General features: G+C 45.7%; 34 non-coding genes across 34 annotated transcripts; 10 read left to right on the top strand and 24 right to left on the bottom strand.

Moving 5' to 3' along the window:
* Nucleotides 1–43: 43 nt before the first annotated feature.
* Nucleotides 44–115, bottom strand: Trnaw-cca (transfer RNA tryptophan (anticodon CCA)). Its single transcript has one exon. It is a non-coding gene; the product is annotated as a tRNA-Trp (tRNA).
* A 118-nt stretch (nucleotides 116–233) lies between these two features.
* On the top strand, nucleotides 234–305 carry Trnaa-cgc (transfer RNA alanine (anticodon CGC)). The gene has a single exon. It is a non-coding gene; the product is annotated as a tRNA-Ala (tRNA).
* A 275-nt stretch (nucleotides 306–580) lies between these two features.
* Nucleotides 581–652, bottom strand: Trnac-gca (transfer RNA cysteine (anticodon GCA)). The gene has a single exon. It is a non-coding gene; the product is annotated as a tRNA-Cys (tRNA).
* Nucleotides 653–6,638: 5,986 nt separating this feature from the next.
* On the bottom strand, nucleotides 6,639–6,710 carry Trnac-gca (transfer RNA cysteine (anticodon GCA)). The gene has a single exon. It is a non-coding gene; the product is annotated as a tRNA-Cys (tRNA).
* Nucleotides 6,711–7,028: 318 nt separating this feature from the next.
* On the bottom strand, nucleotides 7,029–7,100 carry Trnaw-cca (transfer RNA tryptophan (anticodon CCA)). Its single transcript has one exon. It is a non-coding gene; the product is annotated as a tRNA-Trp (tRNA).
* Nucleotides 7,101–7,218: 118 nt separating this feature from the next.
* Nucleotides 7,219–7,290, top strand: Trnaa-cgc (transfer RNA alanine (anticodon CGC)). The gene has a single exon. It is a non-coding gene; the product is annotated as a tRNA-Ala (tRNA).
* Nucleotides 7,291–7,565: 275 nt separating this feature from the next.
* Nucleotides 7,566–7,637, bottom strand: Trnac-gca (transfer RNA cysteine (anticodon GCA)). Its single transcript has one exon. It is a non-coding gene; the product is annotated as a tRNA-Cys (tRNA).
* Nucleotides 7,638–7,955: 318 nt separating this feature from the next.
* Nucleotides 7,956–8,027, bottom strand: Trnaw-cca (transfer RNA tryptophan (anticodon CCA)). Its single transcript has one exon. It is a non-coding gene; the product is annotated as a tRNA-Trp (tRNA).
* A 118-nt stretch (nucleotides 8,028–8,145) lies between these two features.
* On the top strand, nucleotides 8,146–8,217 carry Trnaa-cgc (transfer RNA alanine (anticodon CGC)). The gene has a single exon. It is a non-coding gene; the product is annotated as a tRNA-Ala (tRNA).
* A 274-nt stretch (nucleotides 8,218–8,491) lies between these two features.
* Trnac-gca (transfer RNA cysteine (anticodon GCA)) lies at nucleotides 8,492–8,563 on the bottom strand. Its single transcript has one exon. It is a non-coding gene; the product is annotated as a tRNA-Cys (tRNA).
* Nucleotides 8,564–8,883: 320 nt separating this feature from the next.
* Nucleotides 8,884–8,955, bottom strand: Trnaw-cca (transfer RNA tryptophan (anticodon CCA)). Its single transcript has one exon. It is a non-coding gene; the product is annotated as a tRNA-Trp (tRNA).
* A 118-nt stretch (nucleotides 8,956–9,073) lies between these two features.
* Nucleotides 9,074–9,145, top strand: Trnaa-cgc (transfer RNA alanine (anticodon CGC)). The gene has a single exon. It is a non-coding gene; the product is annotated as a tRNA-Ala (tRNA).
* A 275-nt stretch (nucleotides 9,146–9,420) lies between these two features.
* Nucleotides 9,421–9,492, bottom strand: Trnac-gca (transfer RNA cysteine (anticodon GCA)). The gene has a single exon. It is a non-coding gene; the product is annotated as a tRNA-Cys (tRNA).
* A 318-nt stretch (nucleotides 9,493–9,810) lies between these two features.
* Nucleotides 9,811–9,882, bottom strand: Trnaw-cca (transfer RNA tryptophan (anticodon CCA)). Its single transcript has one exon. It is a non-coding gene; the product is annotated as a tRNA-Trp (tRNA).
* A 118-nt stretch (nucleotides 9,883–10,000) lies between these two features.
* Trnaa-cgc (transfer RNA alanine (anticodon CGC)) lies at nucleotides 10,001–10,072 on the top strand. The gene has a single exon. It is a non-coding gene; the product is annotated as a tRNA-Ala (tRNA).
* Nucleotides 10,073–10,347: 275 nt separating this feature from the next.
* On the bottom strand, nucleotides 10,348–10,419 carry Trnac-gca (transfer RNA cysteine (anticodon GCA)). Its single transcript has one exon. It is a non-coding gene; the product is annotated as a tRNA-Cys (tRNA).
* Nucleotides 10,420–10,739: 320 nt separating this feature from the next.
* Trnaw-cca (transfer RNA tryptophan (anticodon CCA)) lies at nucleotides 10,740–10,811 on the bottom strand. The gene has a single exon. It is a non-coding gene; the product is annotated as a tRNA-Trp (tRNA).
* Nucleotides 10,812–10,929: 118 nt separating this feature from the next.
* On the top strand, nucleotides 10,930–11,001 carry Trnaa-cgc (transfer RNA alanine (anticodon CGC)). Its single transcript has one exon. It is a non-coding gene; the product is annotated as a tRNA-Ala (tRNA).
* Nucleotides 11,002–11,276: 275 nt separating this feature from the next.
* On the bottom strand, nucleotides 11,277–11,348 carry Trnac-gca (transfer RNA cysteine (anticodon GCA)). Its single transcript has one exon. It is a non-coding gene; the product is annotated as a tRNA-Cys (tRNA).
* A 315-nt stretch (nucleotides 11,349–11,663) lies between these two features.
* Nucleotides 11,664–11,735, bottom strand: Trnaw-cca (transfer RNA tryptophan (anticodon CCA)). The gene has a single exon. It is a non-coding gene; the product is annotated as a tRNA-Trp (tRNA).
* A 4,975-nt stretch (nucleotides 11,736–16,710) lies between these two features.
* On the bottom strand, nucleotides 16,711–16,782 carry Trnac-gca (transfer RNA cysteine (anticodon GCA)). The gene has a single exon. It is a non-coding gene; the product is annotated as a tRNA-Cys (tRNA).
* Nucleotides 16,783–17,100: 318 nt separating this feature from the next.
* Trnaw-cca (transfer RNA tryptophan (anticodon CCA)) lies at nucleotides 17,101–17,172 on the bottom strand. Its single transcript has one exon. It is a non-coding gene; the product is annotated as a tRNA-Trp (tRNA).
* Nucleotides 17,173–17,290: 118 nt separating this feature from the next.
* Trnaa-cgc (transfer RNA alanine (anticodon CGC)) lies at nucleotides 17,291–17,362 on the top strand. Its single transcript has one exon. It is a non-coding gene; the product is annotated as a tRNA-Ala (tRNA).
* A 275-nt stretch (nucleotides 17,363–17,637) lies between these two features.
* On the bottom strand, nucleotides 17,638–17,709 carry Trnac-gca (transfer RNA cysteine (anticodon GCA)). Its single transcript has one exon. It is a non-coding gene; the product is annotated as a tRNA-Cys (tRNA).
* Nucleotides 17,710–18,027: 318 nt separating this feature from the next.
* Nucleotides 18,028–18,099, bottom strand: Trnaw-cca (transfer RNA tryptophan (anticodon CCA)). The gene has a single exon. It is a non-coding gene; the product is annotated as a tRNA-Trp (tRNA).
* A 118-nt stretch (nucleotides 18,100–18,217) lies between these two features.
* On the top strand, nucleotides 18,218–18,289 carry Trnaa-cgc (transfer RNA alanine (anticodon CGC)). The gene has a single exon. It is a non-coding gene; the product is annotated as a tRNA-Ala (tRNA).
* Nucleotides 18,290–18,564: 275 nt separating this feature from the next.
* Trnac-gca (transfer RNA cysteine (anticodon GCA)) lies at nucleotides 18,565–18,636 on the bottom strand. Its single transcript has one exon. It is a non-coding gene; the product is annotated as a tRNA-Cys (tRNA).
* A 320-nt stretch (nucleotides 18,637–18,956) lies between these two features.
* On the bottom strand, nucleotides 18,957–19,028 carry Trnaw-cca (transfer RNA tryptophan (anticodon CCA)). Its single transcript has one exon. It is a non-coding gene; the product is annotated as a tRNA-Trp (tRNA).
* Nucleotides 19,029–19,146: 118 nt separating this feature from the next.
* On the top strand, nucleotides 19,147–19,218 carry Trnaa-cgc (transfer RNA alanine (anticodon CGC)). Its single transcript has one exon. It is a non-coding gene; the product is annotated as a tRNA-Ala (tRNA).
* Nucleotides 19,219–19,493: 275 nt separating this feature from the next.
* Nucleotides 19,494–19,565, bottom strand: Trnac-gca (transfer RNA cysteine (anticodon GCA)). The gene has a single exon. It is a non-coding gene; the product is annotated as a tRNA-Cys (tRNA).
* A 315-nt stretch (nucleotides 19,566–19,880) lies between these two features.
* On the bottom strand, nucleotides 19,881–19,952 carry Trnaw-cca (transfer RNA tryptophan (anticodon CCA)). Its single transcript has one exon. It is a non-coding gene; the product is annotated as a tRNA-Trp (tRNA).
* A 4,975-nt stretch (nucleotides 19,953–24,927) lies between these two features.
* Trnac-gca (transfer RNA cysteine (anticodon GCA)) lies at nucleotides 24,928–24,999 on the bottom strand. The gene has a single exon. It is a non-coding gene; the product is annotated as a tRNA-Cys (tRNA).
* Nucleotides 25,000–25,317: 318 nt separating this feature from the next.
* Trnaw-cca (transfer RNA tryptophan (anticodon CCA)) lies at nucleotides 25,318–25,389 on the bottom strand. The gene has a single exon. It is a non-coding gene; the product is annotated as a tRNA-Trp (tRNA).
* Nucleotides 25,390–25,507: 118 nt separating this feature from the next.
* On the top strand, nucleotides 25,508–25,579 carry Trnaa-cgc (transfer RNA alanine (anticodon CGC)). The gene has a single exon. It is a non-coding gene; the product is annotated as a tRNA-Ala (tRNA).
* Nucleotides 25,580–26,904: the final 1,325 nt, after the last annotated feature.

Raw genomic sequence — 26,904 nt, 5'->3', positions numbered from 1 at the left:
CTGACATACTCGCCTATGGCTTTCGTAAACGAAAATTTCACTGTGACCCCGACGTGATTTGAACACGCAACCTTCTGATCTGGAGTCAGACGCGCTACCGTTGCGCCACGGAGTCGACGCTGCTTAGGTCTTGTCATGAATAGGTTCCTCGAACACTTACTGTACCGTTCAAACCTAAGAAATAATGACAGTAGGATCCACGAGAGACTCGTCCCAGATGTAGTTGCTCTGGCGGGGGTGTAACTCAGTGGTAGAGTGTCTGCTTCGCATGCAGAAAGTCCTGGGTTCAAATCCCAGCTCCTCCAATTTTTGTTTCTCCGTGCAGCAGTACATGAAAACTTTTGCCTATCACCATATTCTATAAAATTCAGTGTACAAGATTCTTCCCCCAAGCAAGTGGATTTCGTAAAGTTCGACCGCATGTCGGGAGGACGATGACCTGCAAGAGCCTGGGCTGCGATCCCCCCATTGAAATGTTGCTCCAAAGCCTTCGGTATGGCGTGCGGAGTGCATCTGAAACATGTTATTTGCAACTCACCGCGACAACCGTCATTTGTTTTTTCGAGATACTGAAAAATGAAGGGGGCACCCGGGATTGAACCGGGGACCTCTCGATCTGCAGTCGAATGCTCTACGACTGAGCTATACCCCCTTTCACGATCTTTCTATTCCCATAACTTAAGGAAAAATATTATACTCTGCCTGGCTAAAGACGTCTAATCGAGCAAAATATTGCGTAATCATTATCTCTCAGTTATATATTAGCGTTAAACGATATAAATATCAAAAATACTAGACAGTTCGCGCCTGGAGAAAGTGCGAGTCGGCGCCTTCACTTTAATGTCAGAACGCGAAAATTGCACTAGTAGCTTTTTTCAAGCAAGTTCTGTACGTCCGTTCTCTGTAATCGTTTGGTATCTGATTAAACTGACATACTCGCCTATGGCTTTCGTAAACGAAAATTTCACTGTGACCCCGACGTGATTTGAACACGCAACCTTCTGATCTGGAGTCAGACGCGCTACCGTTTTTTTTTTTTTAAATTTTCCCAAAGCAGGAATCATACCCCTTTTTTTTCTTTTTTTTTTAGTCAGACGCCTTAACCACTTTTTTTTTTCAGAGTCCAGAGTGCTAACCTTTTTTTTTCGCCTTAACCACTTTTTTTAACCACTTTTTTTTACGCCTTAATCACTTTTTTCCACCACTTTTTTTCTTTTTTTAACCACTTTTTTGACTGCTCTACCACTTGTTTTGCGTGAAAGCCAGGGATCCTAACCACTTTTTGTTGTTTTTTTTCCATACCATAGTAATGACCCAGGGCAGCTCGGTGGAGGCGTGTTGGGCAGGGGTCGAATCCCGAGGCCTGGCCATAACGTCTCCTCCTCCCTGCACTGAAGCACAGTCGCACCAAGACGTAGTAATTGTCCTTGGTGCAGAGTCTTATGATACTTATATGTGGACACGGGGCTTATGATGCGTCGTCTATCCAAACAGGTAAAAGCTTGGCAGGAAGGCAAAAGAACTAAGAACTAGCGAGAATGTCTTCCGTATCATGAAGGGAGATCAGTATGCCCCTATACCGGTGCCATTAATGCATCTGGCGCAGGAATGATCAATAGAAGTGGAAACTTAACCAATCCCCTGCTTTTCGAAAACAATACTAAGCATATTCGCAAAGTCCCTCTTAAGATGTGGGAAAGATTTTTGCGTCCAGTACTCATGAAGCATGTAACCAATAAACGAAATAAAATCGGAAATACCATCACCATCAACCACTGCAAAAATGTAACGGCCAAGAAGCCACATAATGGTGTTGTTCTTTGTCCGGGGATAAAAAACCGTGTCCGGCCAGCAGAGGATATCAGTTGTAAATGCCGATTCCGAACTCCTGGTGAGTAACGCCAATTGTCGGCGCAGCCAGTACCACATGCGAAGACGGTCAGCGCAGGTAAATCGGTGTGGGAGTGTATCAACACAACCACACGTTTGACAAAGCGGAGAGACACATAAACCTATACGATGAAGTCGTTCGTTCGTAGGAAGCAGCTGATTAACCACCTTATACCATAGGGAGGCAACAGTTGCTGAATGAACGGGTAAGCTAATATTCGTCCATATGTTACGCCAATTAAAACGGGGATACTGCAAAACAATCGGGTTGGAAGAAAAAGACCTGTGCCATTTGGCAAGCAGTGTTCGCGTAGTAAAAACAGGACGACGTTGTAAGTGGAGATCCAGGTAACTAATCTCAATGTAGAAGTCCCGAACATGTCGTAGCTTCGCATTTAGAGACCCTACGTTAATAGGCGGTGACAAGCTCGCAGGACGAACGACATGGAGTAATCGCGAAGTAACAGTCGGGGACTCAGAAAATAAAAGATGGAGGGTTCGCTTAACATAAAGGGCAGCAGCCTTGACACGGACATCGGTGAACGACAAGCCGCCCTCAAGACGCGGCTTCGTAAGAACATCACAACGTAATTTAAAAATGTGCCCCCGCCAAATATATCTGTTAATAAGCTGGACCATTTTTGCACCCTGCATTCGGGGAAGCGGAAACAACTGAGCAACGTAATATACTTTACATAAAACATAAGTGTCTAATACACGCTTTTTTTGCAGTAGCGGTATCGAACGCCATGAGTGTTCGAGTAAAACACCTTGAAGCTTGGAAATGGCCACTTGCCAATTTTTTGCAGCCATACGAAGAGGACACCGTTCAAGATAGATACCTAAATGTGTATGGTGTTCAACAGCCATAACCCACGGAATAACCACACGTTCAAAGCCCCGCAAATTCAGGAGTTTGCTTTTACGGGGGTTAATACGAGAACCTGAGGCTGCAGAAAATTTATCTAGTTCCATTTTCAACAGCGGCACTTCTGCGGCGGAACGAAGCAAAACAACCAAATCATCAGCATAAGCTGTTGCTGTCTGGGTAACCCCAGAGATCGTAAGACCACGAAGTGTCGAGTTGAGACGTGTGAGGAGTGGTTGAAGGGAGAGAGCATAAAGGGTCATGGATAAAGGGCTACCTTGCGGGACGCCACGTTTGATATCAATGACCTTCGTCAGCTGGCCATTAATGTCAATCTTAGCAGAAATGCCAGTCGTCATATTCTTAAGTACCAGCAGCGCCTTTTCATTAAAACCGAGTCGGCGCAGCAGAAGCTCTAAAAACGAATGGGACACACGATCAAAAGCCTTACTAAAATCAACAAATAAAAGCGCACAGGAAATATTGGTGACAGCGACAATCGACACAATATCACGATACCCCGCCAGAGGCGTCAAGATGGAGCGCCCCGGAAAGCAGCTTTGACAAGGAGTTATCACAGGTGTAAGCAAGAGGGATAGACGTGCATTAACAGCCCTAGCAGCCGTCTTATAATCAAAATTTAAAAGGGTTAAAGGACGAAAGTCACTAGCTGTCTTCAAACCAGCAGCTTTCGGTATCAGGACTACCGTACCTCTCTTGAAAGCGGCTGGAATTGAGCCACCATTCAAAATTTCATTTACTATATCCGTAAAAACAGGCCCTATAATAGTCCAAAAGCGAACAAAAAACTCCTTAGGAAGGCCATCCGGACCAGGAGATTTGTGAGATGGGGAACAAGCAATAAAAGCTGAAATTTCGTCTGCAGTAAAAGGAGCTAAAAATTCCGTATTATGGTCCTCTGTTAAAACTGATGGGATAGCAGTTAAAATCTCGTCTTTATCAACCGCATCAGAATCAGCCACAGCATATAAGGTCTCATAGTAGCAGGTAAGTTCATGGGTTATTTGATTCTGTAAGGTAAGCCGGCGCCCATCAGCTGCCATAAGGCCGTCAATCAATACACGTCGACGGTTCTTTTGGTGACGAAACAGATGGTACATAGAAGTCATTTCATGTGCTAAGATGGACGGTGGTTTAGATTTAAGCTTCAATCCTTCCATCTGCAGTCGTTTAAGACTAAGGAGCCTGGCTTTAATTTTCCGAATCTCAGAAAGGTGGGCACATGTCATTCTAGAAGTATCATAAAGTTCGCGAAGCACCGAATAATAATACTCAAAAGTCAGTTTCAGATCTCGCGCTCTTTGATAACTGTAGGACATTAAAGTGCGACGTAGTTTTGGCTTCGCACAGTGGATCCACCAGTGAAGCTTTGACGGATAGTATCGCAGAGAACGTAAACACATGTCCCAAGCCGTCTGTATTAGAGGTTCGATGTCAGGGTCATCGAGCAAGGAGACATTTAATTTCCACAGCGGCCGATAAAGTTGAAGAGGCTGACGCTCCAAATTAATTATAACCGCAAGGGCACAATGATCCGTAAAACTGGCTGGAATAACATCTACATTTAAAACAGAAGCACTAAGGGGATCAGAAATATACAATCGGTCAAGGCGACAACTAGAGGTGGCAGTAAAGAATGTAAATTTAACTAAAGTGGGGTGTTTAACCTCCCACGCATCGCGTAGTCGTAGTTGACGTACAAGAGAATGTAGCTCGAAACAATAATTAAAATGAGGGGATTGGTCCTTAGCTTGTAATACACAATTAAAATCACCCCCCAATATCAAAGTCGCAGGATTTTTGCGTAAAAGATAAATCAAATCCTCTTTATAAAAACGAGACTTTTCCTGCCGTTTGCTGGAACCAGAGGGGGCGTAAATATTAACCAAGGTTGTGTCAAATAACCGACAACCAATACCCCTTCCCGAGTCTAAGAGCTCAATTTCGGTAACGGGGATACCGTCACGAATTAGTAAGGCAGTACCTGTGGAAAACTCAGGCGCAAAATTTATAATAGTGCGAAAGCCAGGAACAAACAGGTGTGCAACGGAGACTTCCTGCATGAAAACAACATCAGCTGCAGAATCATAAATAAACTGCTGCAGAGACGCTAACTTCAGAGCAGATTGAATGCTATTTATATTTAAGGTAATAAACGTGTACGCCTGCAACATCAACCAAAAAAGAGAAAACGAACCCTAATTACACCACATTAGAAGCAACTACATCCATATCATCAACATCAGACATGGCAGAGGGTGATTGCCCGGAATCAACGGAATCAGAGTCATCTTTTGCATGCTTGTGTTTTTTCCGCACCGCGTGAAGATTGGGGGGCACTTTCACCCGACGGCGTATCTGATGCACACCAGTTTCAAGAGCAGGTGGAGTGGGGGGTTCGAGATCAGGCACGTCAACCAAGGCATCCGAAGGATTAGCAGGGCAAGCGGAATCAGAAGAAGGAGCCAGCAAGGGGAAAACTGCATCAGGAACATCGGCACCGGCATCAGAAGGTGTAGGGATTGGAAGTGTAGGAGGGGGAGAGATAGGTTTGGAATCCGCTGAAGCGGAGCGCGCAGTACTAGGAGCGATTTTCCGACAAACAGCTGGCTGCACCGAAGTGTCGTCAACATGTTGTGATGCCTGTGTCGGGGGGGATGTCAACACCACCTCGACCGAATGTTGTGGCTCGTGCGCCGACGGTGGGGCAGCAAGTTTGACGTCATCAGGCAAAGCAGGAGACACAGCGGGAACAGAATCCGAAACAGGCATGGGAGATTCCGGAATTCTCTCGTCAGATTCGCAAACCGGCTGCGAAACAGCAGCTTCATCATCAGTGCTACCGGTATCACTAGCACGACGGCGTTTGTTATTGGAAACAGACGGGATCGGTGTAGGAGCAGCCGATACATCTGGGCGAGTGGGTAACGGGGGAAAACCTGCATCAGAGGAGGGTGTCACCCGTTGTGAAGAATCTACTGCAGGAGGCTGACAAGAAACAGTGGAGGAAGCTGCTGGCACAAGATCGGCAACCGTTAATTTGCGGCGTTGTGCTAGCCCATTTTGAAGCACAAACACCCGCTTAGGGCAATTAGCACGAACATGACCATTCTCATTACATAGAAAACACGTACCAACTTGCCCCTCATAAGTAAGATGAACACGATAACCACAAACAACCAGATGGGACGGTATATTCGACTTAATATGCATTTCAACCGATCTGACACCATTATAACATTGCAGCTTATGTTGTGCAGACCAACGTTCATTTCGAATTGACCGAACAGTACCATAACCAAGCAAAGCGTCCTTGAGATAACTGTTTTCAACTTCAGGGGGTAAATTATAAACCCGAACTGTGGTATACGTAATTTCAGCATTTGAAACAGTAACACTGCTAACAGAACCATCTCTATGACGGAACGACACTTGCTCACCATGTTTAAGTAAAATCCTATCTAGCAAAACCGGGTTCAACAATTTCACAAAAAAACAGTAAAGTTCTGTATCAAAATACGCCGTATGTACCTGGTCCGAAGTAATGCCAATCGTATCCACAATCCATTCGTGAATTTCCAACGAAGTGGGTTGCACATTCCTGGTGGCCTTGTTAAACTGAAAACTGAGAGTACACTTCCGCGGAAACAACCGGGAAGCCATAACACTTAACTAATGCGGCAAAAGCCGCTATACAACACAAGACACAAAACAAACGTTAAGGCGACGAAACAACGAAGAAAAGAAGACAAAGAAACGTCACACACAGAAAGTAAATAGTCACAACCCGAGGAAAACGGCGGATCGAATACACAGCACGTCCGATCGCTGTCGCGTCTCAAGCGGAACTGAAAAATGAAGGGGGCACCCGGGATTGAACCGGGGACCTCTCGATCTGCAGTCGAATGCTCTACGACTGAGCTGTACCCCCTTTCACGATCTTTCTATTCCCATAACTTAAGGAAAAATATTATACTCTGCCTGGCTAAAGACGTCTAATCGAGCAAAATATTGCGTAATCATTATCTCTCAGTTATATATTAGCGTTAAACGATATAAATATCAAAAATACTAGACAGTTCGCGCCTGGAGAAAGTGCGAGTCGGCGCCTTCACTTTAATGTCAGAACGCGAAAATTGCACTAGTAGCTTTTTTCAAGCAAGTTCTGTACGTCCGTTCTCTGTAATCGTTTGGTATCTGATTAAACTGACATACTCGCCTATGGCTTTCGTAAACGAAAATTTCACTGTGACCCCGACGTGATTTGAACACGCAACCTTCTGATCTGGAGTCAGACGCGCTACCGTTGCGCCACGGAGTCGACGCTGCTTAGGTCTTGTCATGAATAGGTTCCTCGAACACTTACTGTACCGTTCAAACCTAAGAAATAATGACAGTAGGATCCACGAGAGACTCGTCCCAGATGTAGTTGCTCTGGCGGGGGTGTAACTCAGTGGTAGAGTGTCTGCTTCGCATGCAGAAAGTCCTGGGTTCAAATCCCAGCTCCTCCAATTTTTGTTTCTCCGTGCAGCAGTACATGAAAACTTTTGCCTATCACCATATTCTATAAAATTCAGTGTACAAGATTCTTCCCCCAAGCAAGTGGATTTCGTACAGTTCGACCGCATGGCGGGAGGACGATCACCTGCAAGAGCCTGGGCTGCGATCCCCCCATTGAAATGTTGCTCCAAAGCCTTCGGTATGGCGTGCGGAGTGCATCTGAAACATGTTATTTGCAACTCACCGCGACAACCGTCATTTGTTTTTTCGAGATACTGAAAAATGAAGGGGGCACCCGGGATTGAACCGGGGACCTCTCGATCTGCAGTCGAATGCTCTACGACTGAGCTATACCCTCATTCACGATCTTTCTATTCCCATAACTTAAGGAAAAATATTATACTCTGCCTGGCTAAAGACGTCTAATCGAGCAGAATATTGCGTAATCATTATCTCTCAGTTATATATTAGCGTTAAACGATATAAATATCAAAAATACTAGACAGTTCGCGCCTGGAGAAAGTGCGAGTCGGCGCCTTCACTTTAATGTCAGAACGCGAAAATTGCACTAGTAGCTTTTTTCAAGCAAGTTCTGTACGTCCGTTCTCTGTAATCGTTTGGTATCTGATTAAACTGACATACTCGCCTATGGCTTTCGTAAACGAAAATTTCACTGTGACCCCGACGTGATTTGAACACGCAACCTTCTGATCTGGAGTCTGACGCGCTACCGTTGCGCCACGGAGTCGACGCTGCTTAGATCTTGTCATGAATAGGTTCCTCGAACACTTACTGTACCGTTCAAACCTAAGAAATAATGACAGTAGGATCCACGAGAGACTCGTCCCAGATGTAGTTGCTCTGGCGGGGGTGTAACTCAGTGGTAGAGTGTCTGCTTCGCATGCAGAAAGTCCTGGGTTCAAATCCCAGCTCCCCCAATTTTTGTTTCTCCGTGCAGCAGTACATGAAACTTTTGCCTATCACCATATTCTATAAAATTCAGTGTACAAGATTCTTCCCCCAAGCAAGTGGATTTCGTACAGTTCGACCGCATGGCGGGAGGACGATGACCTGCAAGAGCCTGGGCTGCGATCCCCCCATTGAAATGTTGCTCCAAAGCCTTCGGTATGGCGTGCGGAGTGCATCTGAAACATGTTATTTGCAACTCACCGCGACAACCGTCATTTGTTTTTTCGAGATACTGAAAAATGAAGGGGGCACCCGGGATTGAACCGGGGACCTCTCGATCTGCAGTCGAATGCTCTACGACTGAGCTATACCCCCTTTCACGATCTTTCTATTCCCATAACTTAAGGAAAAATATTATACTCTGCCTGGCTAAAGACGTCTAATCGAGCAGAATATTGCGTAATCATTATCTCTCAGTTATATATTAGCGTTAAACGATATAAATATCAAAAATACTAGACAGTTCGCGCCAGAAGAGAAAGTGCGAGTCGGCGCCTTCACTTTAATGTCAGAACGCGAAAATTGCACTAGTAGCTTTTTTCAAGCAAGTTCTGTACGTCCGTTCTCTGTAATCGTTTGGTATCTGATTAAACTGACATACTCGCCTATGGCTTTCGTAAACGAAAATTTCACTGTGACCCCGACGTGATTTGAACACGCAACCTTCTGATCTGGAGTCAGACGCGCTACCGTTGCGCCACGGAGTCGACGCTGCTTAGGTCTTGTCATGAATAGGTTCCTCGAACACTTACTGTACCGTTCAAACCTAAGAAATAATGACAGTAGGATCCACGAGAGACTCGTCCCAGATGTAGTTGCTCTGGCGGGGGTGTAACTCAGTGGTAGAGTGTCTGCTTCGCATGCAGAAAGTCCTGGGTTCAAATCCCAGCTCCTCCAATTTTTGTTTCTCCGTGCAGCAGTACATGAAAACTTTTGCCTATCACCATATTCTATAAAATTCAGTGTACAAGATTCTTCCCCCAAGCAAGTGGATTTCGTACAGTTCGACCGCATGGCGGGAGGACGATGACCTGCAAGAGCCTGGGCTGCGATCACCCCATTGAAATGTTGCTCCAAAGCCTTCGGTATGGCGTGCGGAGTGCATCTGAAACATGTTATTTGCAACTCACCGCGACAACCGTCATTTGTTTTTTCGAGATACTGAAAAATGAAGGGGGCACCCGGGATTGAACCGGGGACCTCTCGATCTGCAGTCGAATGCTCTACGACTGAGCTATACCCCCTTTCACGATCTTTCTATTCCCATAACTTAAGGAACAATATTATACTCTGCCTGGCTAAAGACGTCTAATCGAGCAAAATATTGCGTAACCATTATCTCTCAGTTATATATTAGCGTTAAACGATATAAATATCAAAAATACTAGACAGTTCGCGCCTGGAGAAAGTGCGAGTCGGCGCCTTCACTTTAATGTCAGAACGCGAAAATTGCACTAGTAGCTTTTTTCAAGCAAGTTCTGTACGTCCGTTCTCTGTAATCGTTAGGTATCTGATTAAACTGACATACTCGCCTATGGCTTTCGTAAACGAAAATTTCACTGTGACCCCGACGTGATTCGAACACGCAACCTTCTGATCTGGAGTCAGACGCGCTACCGTTGCGCCACGGAGTCGATGCTGCTTAGGTCTTGTCATGAATAGGTTCCTCGAACACTTACTGTACCGTTCAAACCTAAGAAATAATGACAGTAGGATCCACGAGAGACTCGTCCCAGATGTAGTTGCTCTGGCGGGGGTGTAACTCAGTGGTAGAGTGTCTGCTTCGCATGCAGAAAGTCCTGGGTTCAAATCCCAGCTCCTCCAATTTTTGTTTCTCCGTGCAGCAGTACATGAAAACTTTTGCCTATCACCATATTCTATAAAATTCAGTGTACAAGATTCTTCCCCCAAGCAAGTGGATTTCGTACAGTTCGACCGCATGGCGGGAGGACGATGACCTGCAAGAGCCTGGGCTGCGATCCCCCCATTGAAATGTTGCTCCAAAGCCTTCGGTATGGCGTGCGGAGTGCATCTGAAACATGTTATTTGCAACTCACCGCGACAACCGTCATTTGTTTTTTCGAGATACTGAAAAATGAAGGGGGCACCCGGGATTGAACCGGGGACCTCTCGATCTGCAGTCGAATGCTCTACGACTGAGCTATACCCCCTTTCACGATCTTTCTATTCCCATAACTTAAGGAAAAATATTATACTCTGCCTGGCTAAAGACGTCTAATCGAGCAGAATATTGCGTAATCATTATCTCTCAGTTATATATTAGCGTTAAACGATATAAATATCAAAAATACTAGACAGTTCGCGCCAGAAGAGAAAGTGCGAGTCGGCGCCTTCACTTTAATGTCAGAACGCGAAAATTGCACTAGTAGCTTTTTTCAAGCAAGTTCTGTACGTCCGTTCTCTGTAATCGTTTGGTATCTGATTAAACTGACATACTCGCCTATGGCTTTCGTAAACGAAAATTTCACTGTGACCCCGACGTGATTTGAACACGCAACCTTCTGATCTGGAGTCAGACGCGCTACCGTTGCGCCACGGAGTCGACGCTGCTTAGGTCTTGTCATGAATAGGTTCCTCGAACACTTACTGTACCGTTCAAACCTAAGAAATAATGACAGTAGGATCCACGAGAGACTCGTCCCAGATGTAGTTGCTCTGGCGGGGGTGTAACTCAGTGGTAGAGTGTCTGCTTCGCATGCAGAAAGTCCTGGGTTCAAATCCCAGCTCCTCCAATTTTTGTTTCTCCGTGCAGCAGTACATGAAAACTTTTGCCTATCACCATATTCTATAAAATTCAGTGTACAAGATTCTTCCCCCAAGCAAGTGGATTTCGTACAGTTCGACCGCATGGCGGGAGGACGATGACCTGCAAGAGCCTGGGCTGCGATCACCCCATTGAAATGTTGCTCCAAAGCCTTCGGTATGGCGTGCGGAGTGCATCTGAAACATGTTATTTGCAACTCACCGCGACAACCGTCATTTGTTTTTTCGAGATACTGAAAAATGAAGGGGGCACCCGGGATTGAACCGGGGACCTCTCGATCTGCAGTCGAATGCTCTACGACTGAGCTATACCCCCTTTCACGATCTTTCTATTCCCATAACTTGAAAAATATTATACTCTGCCTGGCTAAAGACGTCTAATCGAGCAAAATATTGCGTAACCATTATCTCTCAGTTATATATTAGCGTTAAACGATATAAATATCAAAAATACTAGACAGTTCGCGCCTGGAGAAAGTGCGAGTCGGCGCCTTCACTTTAATGTCAGAACGCGAAAATTGCACTAGTAGCTTTTTTCAAGCAAGTTCTGTACGTCCGTTCTCTGTAATCGTTTGGTATCTGATTAAACTGACATACTCGCCTATGGCTTTCGTAAACGAAAATTTCACTGTGACCCCGACGTGATTTGAACACGCAACCTTCTGATCTGGAGTCAGACGCGCTACCGTTGCGCCACGGAGTCGACGCTGCTTAGGTCTTGTCACGAATAGGTTCCTCGAACACTTACTGTACCGTTCAAACCTAAGAAATAATGACAGTAGGATCCACGAGAGACTCGTCCCAGATGTAGTTGCTCTGGCGGGGGTGTAACTCAGTGGTTCATTCGAGTCGCAGCCACCGTGCGGGACGGACGTGTGGCGGCAGTGCTGGCGCTTTGGTGTAAACAACAGCTGTGTCGCTGGTACAAGGTCTGTTTTGTATCGCTTCTTTCGTTCTTGCGACTTGTGTAGCATTTATTTGAAGACAGAATGAATACGGTTAATGTTTTGCGGAAAGATACGATCAAATTTGCATTTGACAGAAACTTTGTGAGACCAAAAGCGTTTGAGATTAAGCAGTGGTTTATGGAAAAAGTACAGATTTCTGTTGATGATGTTGTTGGCGTTCATTTATCCTTTGTTTCAAATGCTGCCTTTGTTAAATTGCAAAGTCCTGACTTATGTTCTTCTATAGTAGATAAATTGGTGGTGTCGTGAAGTTTAATCATTCCGATGGATCCGTCAGTGATGTTCTCGTTTCTCATGCTGGACTCGGCATCAGAACTATTAGAGTCTTTGAGTTGCCCTTCGAGATTCCGGCCGATGAGATAAATAAAGTTCTTAGGCCTTATGGTAGGATTATTTCGAACATTGCAGAGAAATGGTCAGAGTCCTATATGTTTCCCGTCTTGAATGGCGTTCGTCAAATTAAGATTGAGCTTCAGAGGCATATACCTTCATATATCACTGTGTGTGGCTATCGAGCTCTCGTTATCTATGACGGACAACCCCGAACTTGCGCTCTATGTAATTCGACTGAGCACATTAGAAATGAGTTCACTAAGCGACGTGTTCCACAGCTCCCGGCTGCGGACACTGCAGTTTCAGGCCCGGCGGTTAGTTTCAAGTTAACCTACGCGGCCGCTGCATACACTCGCGACCCCGCAGTACCGGCCCCCGCAGGGCATGGGGAAGCTTCCTCTGCACACGCGGTACCCGAGAATAACTTAGTACCGAGTCTCGGTGAAGCTGTTCGGGAAACAGACAAGCGGCAGTCACTTGATGAAACACGTGAGATCTCCATTACGACTGAACGTCTGTCAGGTGTGCAGCAGGAGGTACTGCCCACCGCAGGAATTGCCATTGCACGGCATTCTTCGACTTTCCCACACGGGGGTCCGACGGCGTCCGATCAGTCAGACAAGGATGCTGCAGGTCCGCTAGTCCTACATACAGAGGCAACTGACGGGCCAACGGGGGAAACGTCGAATGGAGGAGAAGTGGGCACTGCAAATGCGAACGACCACCACTGTGTGCAGGAATCAGATACTGGCGCACCACCTAAAGTTCGCAATGAGCTGGTGACTGCACCAGCCATAGGGCCTACAAACGACACTGCCAACAGAAATTTAGATAAACAGAAGGGACAGAAGTCGTCAGAGGATTCCCCCACAACCTCAGCGGGAAAATCTCCAGACTCGTCTCCTGTGCGATCCCCAAGGAGAAAACGAAACTCCAAGAAGCGGAGATTGGCTCATGAAGCTGCCGAGAGTTTGGCTCCTGCTTTACGGGACAAGCTCCGGTCCATACAGGGGAAAGACAAGGTGTTGGAAGGTTCTCCTCCGGCAAGTGCCGACGGGGGCCCTGCAGCACACGGCAGTCTTATGCAGTCTGAAAACGGACGCCAACCATCCTCTAATGAGATTAACACTACAACTGCAGATGTCGTAGAGGCACCCGCGCTCGATCGCAGTACTTTAGGGACCAGACTGGACTGGGCAGAAGAAGGAGAAGAATGTTCTGATGAAGATATGGAAAAATCTTCCCTAAAAGACGAAGACAACTTTTATTAATAGAGTGGGCTTACCCAATGTACTGTGCCATAAGCAGGAGGGATACGTACGGGGCGGGAGTATTTATTCATCCTTAGGACAACTTCAGCTCGAGTAACTCATATATCGGGATGCAACAAACGTATCACGTGACTACCTTAAACATCAATAAAATACGGAATGAACTTAAAGTGGCTGCTCTTAGAGACTTTTTATATCAGTCCGACACTGATATTGCATTCCTACAGGAAGTTCAAGTTTTGGATCTGTATGTAGCTGGGTATAAACAAGTTTTAAATGTAGCTCCTGAGTGTCATTGTGGGACAGCGATCCTTGTCAGGGAAGGGATTGAACTGAAAGATGTGTGTTTGTTAGATTCAGGGAGGGGCATTAGATGTACAATTTTTAATACAACTTTTATCAATATCTATGCTCCATCGGGAAATAATGCTAGATCTGAGAGGGCTAGGTTTTTTAAAAGTGACATTTTAACTTTACTTAAAGACAACCCAAGGGAGGTTCTCATCGGCGGCGATTGGAACTGTGTTTTAAAGGAAAAGGACCAACGTCCGAATTTTAATAAATCCGGCGAACTTGATTGTCTAGTCCACCACATGAAATGGAAAGACGCGTGGGAACTAAAATATCCCACTGCGGTCCGCTTTACCTATGTCAGTAGTCGGTCGCAAAGCCGAATTGATAGGATCTATGTTTCCTCGAACTTAGAAGACAAAGTCGCTGCAATTGAAGTCGTACCCACTACTTTCTCCGACCACCTAGGCGTACGATGCAGTGTGAAATTAATGAAGCAGAAGACGTACTGGGGTAGGCCTCTGTGGAAATTAAACATCGCCATGTTGGTAGAGAACTCTCTCGCGGATCTAATAGCGGTGACTTGGCAGGCTTGTCTGAGGCAGCGTTATAAATATAGGACTACTATAGAGTGGTGGACCTCTGTTGCCAAGAAAAAATTACGAGCCACTCTGATAGAGTACAGTAAAGATCGCGCGAGATGGGTCCGACATACAATTGAATTCCACTATGCTTGCTTACGCGACCTCTACGAGCAGCCGATGACTCAAGACATTTTCCTACAAATTAACAGAACCAAAGCAAAGCTCCTAGCTCTCAGGAGGTCACAGTTAGAGGGTTTAAAAATCAAATCACACACACCGACTGTTGTCGAAGAGGAAACTACCTCAATATATCATCTAATCCGCCATGCACAACAAAGGAGAAGGAATTTTATTGAGTACCTCCGAGCTGAGGACACGAGCGTCCTGACAGATCAGAAAGACATTATGAATGAGGTTTTTCGATTTTATGACACCCTTTATGGTGAACGACCGATTGATGAACCGGTGGTGAGAGACTTTTTATCCACATCTAGCATTGCGAACACATTAACGGCAGAGGATAACCTCGTTTTTAGGACAGCAATAACCGAAGACGACGTTTTCGACTTATTGAAGTCGTCACCTTCTAAGAAATCACCTGGCCCTGACGGATTGCCTTTAGAGTTTTATAGAACTTACTGGCCTGTAATAGGTAACACTTTCACTGAAATTGTAAATGAAGTCTTGCACGGAGAGGCCGTCCCGCCGGAATTTAAAAAGTGTATCACTGTGCTTCTTCCAAAAGGTAGGACCACAGAAATCAAGGATATCGGTAAAATGAGACCTATAACCTTACTGAATTCTGATTACAAAATAATAGCGCGGGTTTTCAAGGAGAGATTACGGCCGGTCTTCGACAAGGCCATAGGGTGTTATCAGACTTGTCTTCCTGGACGCAGCATGTTCAAGACTGTCAGTGAATATCGGGACATAGTCGCCATCTTTTCCAACACAACTGAACCAGGCGGTCTTGCTTTTATAGACTTCGCCAAGGCGTTTGATAGGGTCAACCACAGATACCTTTTTCAAACCTTGAAGTGTATGGGATTAACTGCTCCGAATGTGAAAATTTTAGCTAACATTTTAACTGGTATCAACACCAAGATCTGCCTGAATGGACACTATACTAAGGATATTTTGATCAGAAACGGAGTCCCACAAGGGAGTCCATTATCCATGATGCTGTATGTTGTTGCGCTGGAACCTCTTTTGAAACGTTTAACTGCTGCTTTAGATGGCATCGCCGTATCAGGTACGAAGAAAGTTACCAATGCTTACGCTGACGACGTTGGTGTGATAATAAGAAGCAATGAAGACATACTGCGTTTGACAGACAATTTGCGGCTTTACTGCAACGCAACGGGTGCAGTAGTAAATGAGGCGAAGAGTGCGTTTTTACCTCTTAACGGTCTCATGGAAGCTCCGATTGCTTGGGCGAAATGTGTCGACCATCATACAGCCCTGGGTGTCACCTTTTATAGTTGTCCCCTTCGAACAATTGCATCCAACTGGAAGAACATGTTGGACAGGATTCGGGGTGCTCTCCTGTTACATCATATGAGAGAGCTCAATATAAAGCAAAAAACTAAACTTGTAAATCTTTCCGTTCTCTCTAAGGCCATGTATGTGGGGCAAATTTTACCCATCCCTAAAGGAATAGCAAAAGCTATTATGTCGACAGTCTGTCGCTACATTTGGCAAGGAGAAATTTTTAGAGTCGCTGCTGCGATGATTACCTTAAAACCGGACGAAGGAGGACTTGATCTAACGGATATACAGACGAAAACTACTGCTTTGTTTATAAAGCGATCCCTGCACCTCATTGAGGACCACCCGACCAGCGTAACATCACAATTGTTCAAATTTTTTAGACCTGCCAGTTTGAAGCCACCTATCAAGTGGTAGAGTGTCTGCTTCGCATGCAGAAAGTCCTGGGTTCAAATCCCAGCTCCTCCAATTTTTGTTTCTCCGTGCAGCAGTACATGAAAACTTTTGCCTATCACCATATTCTATAAAATTCAGTGTACAAGATTCTTCCCCCAAGCAAGTGGATTTCGTACAGTTCGACCGCATGGCGGGAGGACGATGACCTGCAAGAGCCTGGGCTGCGATCCCCCCATTGAAATGTTGCTCCAAAGCCTTCGGTATGGCGTGCGGAGTGCATCTGAAACATGTTATTTGCAACTCACCGCGACAACCGTCATTTGTTTTTTCGAGATACTGAAAAATGAAGGGGGCACCCGGGATTGAACCGGGGACCTCTCGATCTGCAGTCGAATGCTCTACGACTGAGCTATACCCCCTTTCACGATCTTTCTATTCCCATAACTTAAGGAAAAATATTATACTCTGCCTGGCTAAAGACGTCTAATCGAGCAAAATATTGCGTAATCATTATCTCTCAGTTATATATTAGCGTTAAACGATATAAATATCAAAAATACTAGACAGTTCGCGCCTGGAGAAAGTGCGAGTCGGCGCCTTCACTTTAATGTCAGAACGCGAAAATTGCACTAGTAGCTTTTTTCAAGCAAGTTCTGTACGTCCGTTCTCTGTAATCGTTTGGTATCTGATTAAACTGACATACTCGCCTATGGCTTTCGTAAACGAAAATTTCACTGTGACCCCGACGTGATTTGAACACGCAACCTTCTGATCTGGAGTCAGACGCGCTACCGTTGCGCCACGGAGTCGACGCTGCTTAGGTCTTGTCATGAATAGGTTCCTCGAACACTTACTGTACCGTTCAAACCTAAGAAATAATGACAGTAGGATCCACGAGAGACTCGTCCCAGATGTAGTTGCTCTGGCGGGGGTGTAACTCAGTGGTAGAGTGTCTGCTTCGCATGCAGAAAGTCCTGGGTTCAAATCCCAGCTCCTCCAATTTTTGTTTCTCCGTGCAGCAGTACATGAAAACTTTTGCCTATCACCATATTCTATAAAATTCAGTGTACAAGATTCTTCCCCCAAGCAAGTGGATTTCGTACAGTTCGACCGCATGGCGGGAGGACGATCACCTGCAAGAGCCTGGGCTGCGATCCCCCCATTGAAATGTTGCTCCAAAGCCTTCGGTATGGCGTGCGGAGTGCATCTGAAACATGTTATTTGCAACTCACCGCGACAACCGTCATTTGTTTTTTCGAGATACTGAAAAATGAAGGGGGCACCCGGGATTGAACCGGGGACCTCTCGATCTGCAGTCGAATGCTCTACGACTGAGCTATACCCCCTTTCACGATCTTTCTATTCCCATAACTTAAGGAAAAATATTATACTCTGCCTGGCTAAAGACGTCTAATCGAGCAAAATATTGCGTAACCATTATCTCTCAGTTATATATTAGCGTTAAACGATATAAATATCAAAAATACTAGACAGTTCGCGCCTGGAGAAAGTGCGAGTCGGCGCCTTCACTTTAATGTCAGAACGCGAAAATTGCACTAGTAGCTTTTTTCAAGCAAGTTCTGTACGTCCGTTCTCTGTAATCGTTAGGTATCTGATTAAACTGACATACTCGCCTATGGCTTTCGTAAACGAAAATTTCACTGTGACCCCGACGTGATTCGAACACGCAACCTTCTGATCTGGAGTCAGACGCGCTACCGTTGCGCCACGGAGTCGATGCTGCTTAGGTCTTGTCATGAATAGGTTCCTCGAACACTTACTGTACCGTTCAAACCTAAGAAATAATGACAGTAGGATCCACGAGAGACTCGTCCCAGATGTAGTTGCTCTGGCGGGGGTGTAACTCAGTGGTAGAGTGTCTGCTTCGCATGCAGAAAGTCCTGGGTTCAAATCCCAGCTCCTCCAATTTTTGTTTCTCCGTGCAGCAGTACATGAAAACTTTTGCCTATCACCATATTCTATAAAATTCAGTGTACAAGATTCTTCCCCCAAGCAAGTGGATTTCGTACAGTTCGACCGCATGGCGGGAGGACGATCACCTGCAAGAGCCTGGGCTGCGATCCCCCCATTGAAATGTTGCTCCAAAGCCTTCGGTATGGCGTGCGGAGTGCATCTGAAACATGTTATTTGCAACTCACCGCGACAACCGTCATTTGTTTTTTCGAGATACTGAAAAATGAAGGGGGCACCCGGGATTGAACCGGGGACCTCTCGATCTGCAGTCGAATGCTCTACGACTGAGCTATACCCCCTTTCACGATCTTTCTATTCCCATAACTTAAGGAAAAATATTATACTCTGCCTGGCTAAAGACGTCTAATCGAGCAGAATATTGCGTAATCATTATCTCTCAGTTATATATTAGCGTTAAACGATATAAATATCAAAAATACTAGACAGTTCGCGCCAGAAGAGAAAGTGCGAGTCGGCGCCTTCACTTTAATGTCAGAACGCGAAAATTGCACTAGTAGCTTTTTTCAAGCAAGTTCTGTACGTCCGTTCTCTGTAATCGTTTGGTATCTGATTAAACTGACATACTCGCCTATGGCTTTCGTAAACGAAAATTTCACTGTGACCCCGACGTGATTTGAACACGCAACCTTCTGATCTGGAGTCAGACGCGCTACCGTTGCGCCACGGAGTCGACGCTGCTTAGGTCTTGTCATGAATAGGTTCCTCGAACACTTACTGTACCGTTCAAACCTAAGAAATAATGACAGTAGGATCCACGAGAGACTCGTCCCAGATGTAGTTGCTCTGGCGGGGGTGTAACTCAGTGGTAGAGTGTCTGCTTCGCATGCAGAAAGTCCTGGGTTCAAATCCCAGCTCCTCCAATTTTTGTTTCTCCGTGCAGCAGTACATGAAAACTTTTGCCTATCACCATATTCTATAAAATTCAGTGTACAAGATTCTTCCCCCAAGCAAGTGGATTTCGTACAGTTCGACCGCATGGCGGGAGGACGATGACCTGCAAGAGCCTGGGCTGCGATCACCCCATTGAAATGTTGCTCCAAAGCCTTCGGTATGGCGTGCGGAGTGCATCTGAAACATGTTATTTGCAACTCACCGCGACAACCGTCATTTGTTTTTTCGAGATACTGAAAAATGAAGGGGGCACCCGGGATTGAACCGGGGACCTCTCGATCTGCAGTCGAATGCTCTACGACTGAGCTATACCCCCTTTCACGATCTTTCTATTCCCATAACTTGAAAAATATTATACTCTGCCTGGCTAAAGACGTCTAATCGAGCAAAATATTGCGTAACCATTATCTCTCAGTTATATATTAGCGTTAAACGATATAAATATCAAAAATACTAGACAGTTCGCGCCTGGAGAAAGTGCGAGTCGGCGCCTTCACTTTAATGTCAGAACGCGAAAATTGCACTAGTAGCTTTTTTCAAGCAAGTTCTGTACGTCCGTTCTCTGTAATCGTTTGGTATCTGATTAAACTGACATACTCGCCTATGGCTTTCGTAAACGAAAATTTCACTGTGACCCCGACGTGATTTGAACACGCAACCTTCTGATCTGGAGTCAGACGCGCTACCGTTGCGCCACGGAGTCGACGCTGCTTAGGTCTTGTCACGAATAGGTTCCTCGAACACTTACTGTACCGTTCAAACCTAAGAAATAATGACAGTAGGATCCACGAGAGACTCGTCCCAGATGTAGTTGCTCTGGCGGGGGTGTAACTCAGTGGTTCATTCGAGTCGCAGCCACCGTGCGGGACGGACGTGTGGCGGCAGTGCTGGCGCTTTGGTGTAAACAACAGCTGTGTCGCTGGTACAAGGTCTGTTTTGTATCGCTTCTTTCGTTCTTGCGACTTGTGTAGCATTTATTTGAAGACAGAATGAATACGGTTAATGTTTTGCGGAAAGATACGATCAAATTTGCATTTGACAGAAACTTTGTGAGACCAAAAGCGTTTGAGATTAAGCAGTGGTTTATGGAAAAAGTACAGATTTCTGTTGATGATGTTGTTGGCGTTCATTTATCCTTTGTTTCAAATGCTGCCTTTGTTAAATTGCAAAGTCCTGACTTATGTTCTTCTATAGTAGATAAATTGGTGGTGTCGTGAAGTTTAATCATTCCGATGGATCCGTCAGTGATGTTCTCGTTTCTCATGCTGGACTCGGCATCAGAACTATTAGAGTCTTTGAGTTGCCCTTCGAGATTCCGGCCGATGAGATAAATAAAGTTCTTAGGCCTTATGGTAGGATTATTTCGAACATTGCAGAGAAATGGTCAGAGTCCTATATGTTTCCCGTCTTGAATGGCGTTCGTCAAATTAAGATTGAGCTTCAGAGGCATATACCTTCATATATCACTGTGTGTGGCTATCGAGCTCTCGTTATCTATGACGGACAACCCCGAACTTGCGCTCTATGTAATTCGACTGAGCACATTAGAAATGAGTTCACTAAGCGACGTGTTCCACAGCTCCCGGCTGCGGACACTGCAGTTTCAGGCCCGGCGGTTAGTTTCAAGTTAACCTACGCGGCCGCTGCATACACTCGCGACCCCGCAGTACCGGCCCCCGCAGGGCATGGGGAAGCTTCCTCTGCACACGCGGTACCCGAGAATAACTTAGTACCGAGTCTCGGTGAAGCTGTTCGGGAAACAGACAAGCGGCAGTCACTTGATGAAACACGTGAGATCTCCATTACGACTGAACGTCTGTCAGGTGTGCAGCAGGAGGTACTGCCCACCGCAGGAATTGCCATTGCACGGCATTCTTCGACTTTCCCACACGGGGGTCCGACGGCGTCCGATCAGTCAGACAAGGATGCTGCAGGTCCGCTAGTCCTACATACAGAGGCAACTGACGGGCCAACGGGGGAAACGTCGAATGGAGGAGAAGTGGGCACTGCAAATGCGAACGACCACCACTGTGTGCAGGAATCAGATACTGGCGCACCACCTAAAGTTCGCAATGAGCTGGTGACTGCACCAGCCATAGGGCCTACAAACGACACTGCCAACAGAAATTTAGATAAACAGAAGGGACAGAAGTCGTCGGAGGATTCCCCCACAACCTCAGCGGGAAAATCTCCAGACTCGTCTCCTGTGCGATCCCCAAGGAGAAAACGAAACTCCAAGAAGCGGAGATTGGCTCATGAAGCTGCCGAGAGTTTGGCTCCTGCTTTACGGGACAAGCTCCGGTCCATACAGGGGAAAGACAAGGTGTTGGAAGGTTCTCCTCCGGCAAGTGCCGACGGGGGCCCTGCAGCACACGGCAGTCTTATGCAGTCTGAAAACGGACGCCAACCATCCTCTAATGAGATTAACACTACAACTGCAGATGTCGTAGAGGCACCCGCGCTCGATCGCAGTACTTTAGGGACCAGACTGGACTGGGCAGAAGAAGGAGAAGAATGTTCTGATGAAGATATGGAAAAATCTTCCCTAAAAGACGAAGACAACTTTTATTAATAGAGTGGGCTTACCCAATGTACTGTGCCATAAGCAGGAGGGATACGTACGGGGCGGGAGTATTTATTCATCCTTAGGACAACTTCAGCTCGAGTAACTCATATATCGGGATGCAACAAACGTATCACGTGACTACCTTAAACATCAATAAAATACGGAATGAACTTAAAGTGGCTGCTCTTAGAGACTTTTTATATCAGTCCGACACTGATATTGCATTCCTACAGGAAGTTCAAGTTTTGGATCTGTATGTAGCTGGGTATAAACAAGTTTTAAATGTAGCTCCTGAGTGTCATTGTGGGACAGCGATCCTTGTCAGGGAAGGGATTGAACTGAAAGATGTGTGTTTGTTAGATTCAGGGAGGGGCATTAGATGTACAATTTTTAATACAACTTTTATCAATATCTATGCTCCATCGGGAAATAATGCTAGATCTGAGAGGGCTAGGTTTTTTAAAAGTGACATTTTAACTTTACTTAAAGACAACCCAAGGGAGGTTCTCATCGGCGGCGATTGGAACTGTGTTTTAAAGGAAAAGGACCAACGTCCGAATTTTAATAAATCCGGCGAACTTGATTGTCTAGTCCACCACATGAAATGGAAAGACGCGTGGGAACTAAAATATCCCACTGCGGTCCGCTTTACCTATGTCAGTAGTCGGTCGCAAAGCCGAATTGATAGGATCTATGTTTCCTCGAACTTAGAAGACAAAGTCGCTGCAATTGAAGTCGTACCCACTACTTTCTCCGACCACCTAGGCGTACGATGCAGTGTGAAATTAATGAAGCAGAAGACGTACTGGGGTAGGCCTCTGTGGAAATTAAACATCGCCATGTTGGTAGAGAACTCTCTCGCGGATCTAATAGCGGTGACTTGGCAGGCTTGTCTGAGGCAGCGTTATAAATATAGGACTACTATAGAGTGGTGGACCTCTGTTGCCAAGAAAAAATTACGAGCCACTCTGATAGAGTACAGTAAAGATCGCGCGAGATGGGTCCGACATACAATTGAATTCCACTATGCTTGCTTACGCGACCTCTACGAGCAGCCGATGACTCAAGACATTTTCCTACAAATTAACAGAACCAAAGCAAAGCTCCTAGCTCTCAGGAGGTCACAGTTAGAGGGTTTAAAAATCAAATCACACACACCGACTGTTGTCGAAGAGGAAACTACCTCAATATATCATCTAATCCGCCATGCACAACAAAGGAGAAGGAATTTTATTGAGTACCTCCGAGCTGAGGACACGAGCGTCCTGACAGATTAGAAAGACATTATGAATGAGGTTTTTCGATTTTATGACACCCTTTATGGTGAACGACCGATTGATGAACCGGTGGTGAGAGACTTTTTATCCACATCTAGCATTGCGAACACATTAACGGCAGAGGATAACCTCGTTTTTAGGACAGCAATAACCGAAGACGACGTTTTCGACTTATTGAAGTCGTCACCTTCTAAGAAATCACCTGGCCCTGACGGATTGCCTTTAGAGTTTTATAGAACTTACTGGCCTGTAATAGGTAACACTTTCACTGAAATTGTAAATGAAGTCTTGCACGGAGAGGCCGTCCCGCCGGAATTTAAAAAGTGTATCACTGTGCTTCTTCCAAAAGGTAGGACCACAGAAATCAAGGATATCGGTAAAATGAGACCTATAACCTTACTGAATTCTGATTACAAAATAATAGCGCGGGTTTTCAAGGAGAGATTACGGCCGGTCTTCGACAAGGCCATAGGGTGTTATCAGACTTGTCTTCCTGGACGCAGCATGTTCAAGACTGTCAGTGAATATCGGGACATAGTCGCCATCTTTTCCAACACAACTGAACCAGGCGGTCTTGCTTTTATAGACTTCGCCAAGGCGTTTGATAGGGTCAACCACAGATACCTTTTTCAAACCTTGAAGTGTATGGGATTAACTGCTCCGAATGTGAAAATTTTAGCTAACATTTTAACTGGTATCAACACCAAGATCTGCCTGAATGGACACTATACTAAGGATATTTTGATCAGAAACGGAGTCCCACAAGGGAGTCCATTATCCATGATGCTGTATGTTGTTGCGCTGGAACCTCTTTTGAAACGTTTAACTGCTGCTTTAGATGGCATCGCCGTATCAGGTACGAAGAAAGTTACCAATGCTTACGCTGACGACGTTGGTGTGATAATAAGAAGCAATGAAGACATACTGCGTTTGACAGACAATTTGCGGCTTTACTGCAACGCAACGGGTGCAGTAGTAAATGAGGCGAAGAGTGCGTTTTTACCTCTTAACGGTCTCATGGAAGCTCCGATTGCTTGGGCGAAATGTGTCGACCATCATACAGCCCTGGGTGTCACCTTTTATAGTTGTCCCCTTCGAACAATTGCATCCAACTGGAAGAACATGTTGGACAGGATTCGGGGTGCTCTCCTGTTACATCATATGAGAGAGCTCAATATAAAGCAAAAAACTAAACTTGTAAATCTTTCCGTTCTCTCTAAGGCCATGTATGTGGGGCAAATTTTACCCATCCCTAAAGGAATAGCAAAAGCTATTATGTCGACAGTCTGTCGCTACATTTGGCAAGGAGAAATTTTTAGAGTCGCTGCTGCGATGATTACCTTAAAACCGGACGAAGGAGGACTTGATCTAACGGATATACAGACGAAAACTACTGCTTTGTTTATAAAGCGATCCCTGCACCTCATTGAGGACCACCCGACCAGCGTAACATCACAATTGTTCAAATTTTTTAGACCTGCCAGTTTGAAGCCACCTATCAAGTGGTAGAGTGTCTGCTTCGCATGCAGAAAGTCCTGGGTTCAAATCCCAGCTCCTCCAATTTTTGTTTCTCCGTGCAGCAGTACATGAAAACTTTTGCCTATCACCATATTCTATAAAATTCAGTGTACAAGATTCTTCCCCCAAGCAAGTGGATTTCGTACAGTTCGACCGCATGGCGGGAGGACGATGACCTGCAAGAGCCTGGGCTGCGATCCCCCCATTGAAATGTTGCTCCAAAGCCTTCGGTATGGCGTGCGGAGTGCATCTGAAACATGTTATTTGCAACTCACCGCGACAACCGTCATTTGTTTTTTCGAGATACTGAAAAATGAAGGGGGCACCCGGGATTGAACCGGGGACCTCTCGATCTGCAGTCGAATGCTCTACGACTGAGCTATACCCCCTTTCACGATCTTTCTATTCCCATAACTTAAGGAAAAATATTATACTCTGCCTGGCTAAAGACGTCTAATCGAGCAAAATATTGCGTAATCATTATCTCTCAGTTATATATTAGCGTTAAACGATATAAATATCAAAAATACTAGACAGTTCGCGCCTGGAGAAAGTGCGAGTCGGCGCCTTCACTTTAATGTCAGAACGCGAAAATTGCACTAGTAGCTTTTTTCAAGCAAGTTCTGTACGTCCGTTCTCTGTAATCGTTTGGTATCTGATTAAACTGACATACTCGCCTATGGCTTTCGTAAACGAAAATTTCACTGTGACCCCGACGTGATTTGAACACGCAACCTTCTGATCTGGAGTCAGACGCGCTACCGTTGCGCCACGGAGTCGACGCTGCTTAGGTCTTGTCATGAATAGGTTCCTCGAACACTTACTGTACCGTTCAAACCTAAGAAATAATGACAGTAGGATCCACGAGAGACTCGTCCCAGATGTAGTTGCTCTGGCGGGGGTGTAACTCAGTGGTAGAGTGTCTGCTTCGCATGCAGAAAGTCCTGGGTTCAAATCCCAGCTCCTCCAATTTTTGTTTCTCCGTGCAGCAGTACATGAAAACTTTTGCCTATCACCATATTCTATAAAATTCAGTGTACAAGATTCTTCCCCCAAGCAAGTGGATTTCGTACAGTTCGACCGCATGGCGGGAGGACGATGACCTGCAAGAGCCTGGGCTGCGATCCCCCCATTGAAATGTTGCTCCAAAGCCTTCGGTATGGCGTGCGGAGTGCATCTGAAACATGTTATTTGCAACTCACCGCGACAACCGTCATTTGTTTTTTCGAGATACTGAAAAATGAAGGGGGCACCCGGGATTGAACCGGGGACCTCTCGATCTGCAGTCGAATGCTCTACGACTTTTTTTTTTTTTTTTTTTTTTTTTTTTTTAAATTAACACGCAGAAGGTCCCCAGTTCGATTCCGGGCGGAAACACTTTTTCGTCGCACTCAACAAGACACTTGCTACAATCTCTACTGTGACCATTTAAATCAATTTCAAACGTCCCACCACCAGGGTGCAGATGGCTCAAATGATACATGAAACTCTTTCAGAATCGGCCACTTGGTTTTTGTGCTTACCTGGAGGGCTGGGAAAATGCGGAACAGCCGCCGGCATGCCGGTAGTTGCCACACGTTTGCACAAAACGCAAGGGCTCGTCCGGGATTTGAACCCGGGACCTCCTGCACCCGAAGCAGGAATCATACCCCTTTTTTTTGTTTTTCTTTTTTAGCGCTGACTTGGAGGCCTGGAAATGCGCGAAACAGCCGCCGCCATGCGGTTTGTTAGCACACCGTTGTACAAAACGCAAGGGCTCGTCCGGGATATGAACCCGGGACCTCCTGCACCCGAAGCAGGAATCATACCCCTTTTTTTTTATTTATTTTTTTATTTTCGACCGCTGGTTTACGAGACCAGTGCTCTACCACTTTTTTTTTTAACCGTTACACCATTTTTTTTGTTTCCCCCTGTTTTAGACCAGTGCTTTACCACTTTTTTTTCTTTCTTCCTTGTTCTCTTCGATTTACCTCTTGTTTCTTTTTCTTAGTTTATTGTTTTCATTGTGGAAAAGTTTGAGGTGACAGCGAGATTCAGGCCTGCGGAAGCAAAGTGGGCAGGGGTCGAAGTCTGAGGCCTGGCCACGATGACTCCACCGTCCTGTGTCCGAATGTCACCTGTACAAGGGCGTCGTGCTATCCCCTACTGTCTTGGTTCTTGGTCTCTCGTTCGTTTTTCTTGGGCGCCCTAAAGGTCCACGAAAACCTCAGTCCTGGTATAGAGAAGAAACATACATAAGGGCGGCAAAGCCAGAAACAGTGTAAAAGAAAACGGCTCACACAGGTGACCTTAGC

Source organism: Schistocerca nitens, chromosome 4 (assembly GCF_023898315.1).
Source record: "Schistocerca nitens isolate TAMUIC-IGC-003100 chromosome 4, iqSchNite1.1, whole genome shotgun sequence".
NCBI classification, from domain to species: domain Eukaryota; kingdom Metazoa; phylum Arthropoda; class Insecta; order Orthoptera; family Acrididae; genus Schistocerca; species Schistocerca nitens.
This window is presented reverse-complemented; position numbering and strand designations above follow the sequence as displayed.